The sequence below is a fragment of the Ornithorhynchus anatinus genome, chromosome 3, assembly GCF_004115215.2.
Source record: "Ornithorhynchus anatinus isolate Pmale09 chromosome 3, mOrnAna1.pri.v4, whole genome shotgun sequence".
Classification (NCBI taxonomy): domain Eukaryota; kingdom Metazoa; phylum Chordata; class Mammalia; order Monotremata; family Ornithorhynchidae; genus Ornithorhynchus; species Ornithorhynchus anatinus.
The window spans coordinates 67,001,363-67,006,743 of NC_041730.1; the positions used below are offsets into that span (position 1 = coordinate 67,001,363).

General features: G+C 41.6%; 1 non-coding gene across 1 annotated transcript; it reads right to left on the bottom strand.

Moving 5' to 3' along the window:
• Positions 1 to 601: 601 nt before the first annotated feature.
• On the bottom strand, positions 602 to 739 carry LOC114810734. Its single transcript, XR_003758429.1, has one exon. It is a non-coding gene; the product is annotated as a small nucleolar RNA SNORA7 (small nucleolar RNA).
• Positions 740 to 5,381: the final 4,642 nt, after the last annotated feature.

Consider the following 5,381-nt stretch of genomic DNA (forward strand, 5'->3'; position numbering starts at 1 on the left):
GGAGATTCTAGCTGTCTTAATGGGTTTGCTTGATACAAGATCAGTCTCTATTTTGAGATCAATCCGTCATGTTTATTGAGCACTTACTGTGTGCAGAGTACTGTACTAAGGACTTAATAATAATTATGTTATTTGGTAAGTACTTACTATGGGTCAGGCACTGTACTGCGGTGGATGAAAGCACTTGGGAGAAGACGATAGAACAGAGTTGGTAGACACATTCCTGACCATAATGAACTGCCTCAGGACATCCCTGCTAACTAGAGTGGCTTAGTGGAAAGAGCAAAAGCTTGAGTCAGAGGATATGGGTTCTAATCCTGGCTCCACCATCTTGGACAAGTCACTTAACTTGTCTGAGCCTCATGTTGTTGTTGTTGTCATACGCTGTTGAGTCGTGTCCGACCCGTAGTGACGCCATGGACACATCTCTCCCAGAACACCCCACCACCATCTGCACTGCAATCGTTCAGCTAGTATGACCAGAGAGTTTTCTTCGTAAAAATAGGGAAGTGGTTTACCATTGCCTCCTTCCACACAGTAAACCTGAGTCTCTTCCTTGACTCTCTCCCATGTCACTGCTGCCCAGTACAGGTGAGTTTTGACTTGTAGCAGATTGCCTTCCACTCGCTAGCCACTTCCCAAGCTAGGAATGGAATGGACAGGCCTCTGCTTGACTCTCCCTACCATAGTTGAGACTGATAGAGTACTGGAAACTCTCCAGGTGCGACCCTTAGAGGTGGTATCTCAGGTAGCTCATCTGTAATAATAATGTTGGTATTTGTTAAACGCTTACTATGTGCAGAGCACTGTTCTAAGTGCTGGGGTAGACACAGGGGAATCAGGTTGCCCCACATGGGACTCACAGTCTTAATCCCCATTTTACAGATGAGGTAACTGAGGCACAGAGAAGTTAAGTGACTTGCCCACAGTCACACAGCTGACAAGTGGCAGAGCTGGGATTTGAACTCATGACCTTTGACTCCAAAGCCCGTGCTCTTTCCACTGAGCCATGCTGCTTCTCTAAAATGGGGACTTATGTAGGACAAGTGCTGAGTCCAACCTGATTATCTTGTATCTACCCCAGTGCTTAGTACAGTGTCTGGCACATAGTAAGCACTTAAGTCCAATAAGCAAAACAAAGCAAACATCCCAATTTCACTAAGGAGAATAACTCTTCTCCTGACTGGTTTTCACCCAGCTGGTTGTCTGCTGCAGTGGTCTCCCAGAAGTACAAAGCTGAATTATTGTTTGAGTCTGCATTTACCATTCACAATACCTGGAACAATACATGGAGATCCTTTTCTAAAAATCTCAAAATCAGGTGACTGGATGGAACCCACAAAGGAGTCTTTGAAAAGCAAAATGACTGGATTGTTTATTCTCCCTGTAATAAAAGTCATAAATTTGGAAACTTCTCAAGTTAAAGTAATTTAACCAAAGCATACTTCAGACTGTAAGCTGGCTGTGGGCAGGAAATGTGTCTATCAACTCTGTGATACTGTACTCTCCCAAGCACTTAGTATAGTGCTCTGCACACAGTAAGCACTCAGTAGATATGATTGATTGATTATTGGTAAAATAATGCAAAGTGCAGTGGAAGATTAAGGAATGTTAAGTGAAGAAGCTAGTTTTTTAGGGTTTTTTTCCCCATATCCATATAAATTCTGCCCTCTGACAGCCAGCTCTACTTTTGTATCTAATCTTTTCCATCTCATTTCAATATATTTACTTCTTCAGAATGTGCCTATTCTAGTGGTGCTTTTATTTCATTCTTTCTTGGCAGTCAGTTTCTATGGGATAATTCAGCATATGTTTTAGAGAAGATTTGATCAGGCTGCACTATCTTTTACTTGATCTAAAAGAGGACTCGACAGACCTCTATTGTGTTTGTGTTTTCTTTTTCTTTCTGACTTCTTCTCATTATCTCTTTTCTCTCTTTTTCTCTCTCTTTTTTCCTTTATTTTTTTTCTCCCTCCCTTCCTCCCTCCCTCCCTCCTTTATTCCCTCCCCCTTCTCTTTTCTTTTCTATAAAGAGAAGGCCCTTAGTTGGGATGAATGTTGTTTTTCCAAGAAAAATAATACATTTTTGAGAAACACTGGGGGAGGGGGAAGGGTAATAGTATAGGCCTAGAATTCAGAAAGGAATCTTCATTCTAACTTCTCCTGTGAGTTGGTTGTGGATATCCTTAGGGAATCCTGTCCCCCCTGCTTTAGCATTCGGTTAAACAGTGTTCTTGTCTGAAAATGAGGTAGTGTAGCAAAGTTGAACCCTCCTGAGATAATGAATTGAGAAAAACAAATGGGACCTTGGTTTTTTTCCCCGTGTCTCCTCAAATCACTTCCCCTGGATATATAAATGCCAGTTTGACTAGTTGGACCGTTTGAGCTTATGTAGTTAGAACATCGATGTTTCTCCTAGTTTCATTTTCAAATGTCTCTGTTGCAATTTTCCAGGGTGCTGGCATGACTCTCCTGGCTTCTTCTGGGCATGAGCTCAGAACAGTTGCTTTACTGGGCGACGGTGGGGAGAAGAAGTTGGTATTCTCTAGCTAGTTTGTGGTATCTTTTTTTATGCCTGTACAAAATCTCTGCTCTAAACTCTGCACATTTTACCCAGGCAGAACTGCCAAGGTTCCTTATGGAAGATTTGCCCTCATTAGCACTGCAACATCGGGCTCCATGGCTCTTTAAATGGAATTGTTTTTCTTACCTTCTCTTCTCTCCATCCCTTTCAGATTACGTAATTAATCTCAGACCCCACTGTGTGCAGTTTACATTCATATTCGACAGGAGAGATTTTTTCTAGCCACGCTTTTCATAATTTCCTATAAACCAGCATCTCACCTCTGGGAGGGGTTGTTACATTCATTAATCAAGGGCAGCAGGCATGATATGGGGACTCATGTACACACATCCATAGGGAACTGAAAATAATCATTTATGGCCTTTAGTCCCTGTCACAGACTTTACAACCTCTCACATATCGCTTTGCTCCCTCTTCTTTCTAAAAGGACCCTTCTCATTCTTAATCTTATAACATTTGTACCAGGGTTATTGAATGTCTGAATTCTTGGGTGGGAACTCCTCCCAGTGCCAGTTTATTTCCTAGAAATTCAAAACTGAACGGAGGAAAAGAACAAACGAAGTCATTGCCAGTGAATCTAAAGTGCGCCTTCCCCAAAGGCATATTGCCCCATGCGGGCCCTCTTCAGATGCTAATATTAAAAACAAAACAGCTGCTCTGTCCCCAGCTGGCCTTCACCTGCAGCCCTGATCCTGAAGGAACCTCAGTATGGTGTCCTGGTTTCCATGAAAATAGAAAGGGCTCAAATGGTGAATGAGATGTAGGCAGTCCAAGCTATAAAATTATTTAAAATAAGCTCACAGACCGTCTTAAATAATTGCTGTGAACACAATGCCAGAGCGAGCCCTTTTTTATAATTCACCCGAGACAGAGACGTTTGAATCCCCAGCTAGTGTTGGCTTCTAAAATTAAATTGAGGTACTAAATTTAAGCTGCAGTCATTGATGTTAATACTCCAGCATGTTTTAAACACAAGAGGAAAGTTCATTTAGGCACATGGGTAGTGAAAAATATTGAGGGTCATTTAGAATTATCCCTAGCTCTTTTCTCGCTTTTATGGCTTATTTGCTTTCAATGGGCCTCTTTTATTACTCAACTCTTATGACTGATATTCTATCATTACTGAGCATATTTTGTGGCTACCTTCAGCTCTCTATTTCTTTACCCAGGGATTTCTAGATGAAGGGCTACTATATCTAGTGCTTTTTAGGCAGCACTACTTGTTTGGACTAATCAACTCCAATCTAGTCAATCTTTATTTTGCTCCTCCCTCCTCTTTCTTGTAGGGAAAGAGGATGGCCTATTGGTTTTCACAAAGAAATCGAATGTAAGTCCTTAATCGATAAATCAATTGTATTTACTGAGTGCTTACTGCATGAAGAGCACTGTACTAAGGCCTACTATATAAGGGTTTCAAAAAGGTTTCAGTGTCACAAAATGGAGTCACTCTTGCTCACCACAAAGATAATAATAACATTGGGTAAGTGCTTACTATGTGCCAGGTACTACTAATAATAATGTTGGTATTTGTTAAGCGCTTACTATGTGCCGAGTACTGTGTTAAGCGCTGGGGTAGATACAGAGGAAACAGGTTTCCCAAGTGAGGCTCACAGTCTTAATCCCCATTTTACAGATGAGGTAACTGAGGCACCGAGAGGTTAAATGACTTACCCAAAGTCACACAGCTGACAAGTGGCAGAGCAGGGATTAGAGCCCATGACCTCTGACTCCTAAGCCTGTGCTCTTTCCACTGAGCCACACTGCTTCTCTGCACTCTTCTAAGCGCTGGCGTGGTTACAATCAAATTGGGTCGGACACAGTCCCTGTCCCATGGGCTTCACACAGCCTTTATCCCCATTTTACAGATGAAGTAACTGAGGCACAGAGAAGTGAAGTGACTTGCCCAGAGTCACACAACAGACAAATGGCAAAGCCAGGATTAGAACCCAGATCCGTTGGACTCCCAGGCCTGTGCTCTTTCCACAATGCTGATAGATTGTTCTGCCATGAGAGTTTGGTAGTAGAAAAAGTCACATTCAAACTGAACAAGTAACTATGAAATCACCAGGGACTGTTCTAAATTCATAATTTTCACCAAGAGAATTTTTTTTTTCTTCAGTCCATTGAACCATCTTTGCTGCAGTTTCAACCAATTTCCTCTTGCTTGTCCCCTGAGTATGGAAGAACAATTGAATAGCTTTGTCCTCATGAAAACACAGGTATTAGGTTGAGGTAGCTTTTTCTCCTCACTTCTGCAGACTGAACAAGTCTAGGTACTTTAACCTTTCCCCACAGGACCTATTTTCAATCCTTTTAATCATTTTTTATCACTCTTCCTACATACTCTCCAGTTATGGAACTTCTTCTTCAAATGTAGGGCCCCAAACTGAGCACACTACTGTATATAGAGATCTAATCAATGCAGTATGTATATCAGAAGGATTTCTTCCTCCCTGTACCGCTCATATCCTTTTCTTGTATATATATACAGCAGTCCTCTCTAAGATCCTATCTTTCCTTGCAAGTGTAGTTGAAAAATAAACATTGTGGTCCAACCTCACTGTTTGCTTTTCAATTACTTAAGAATAACATTTAAACACCATAAGTAGGTGTGCAGAGAAATTTAGTATACCCTAGTGGAGAGAATGTCGACCAGAGAGTTAGAGGGCCTGAGTCCTAATCCCAGCCTTCTCTAACCTTGGGCTAAGCATTTAACTTCTTAGTGCCCCAGTTTCCTCCACAGTAAAATGGAAGTTTAATATTTGTTCTCCCTCCTATTTAGACTGTGAGCCCTGTG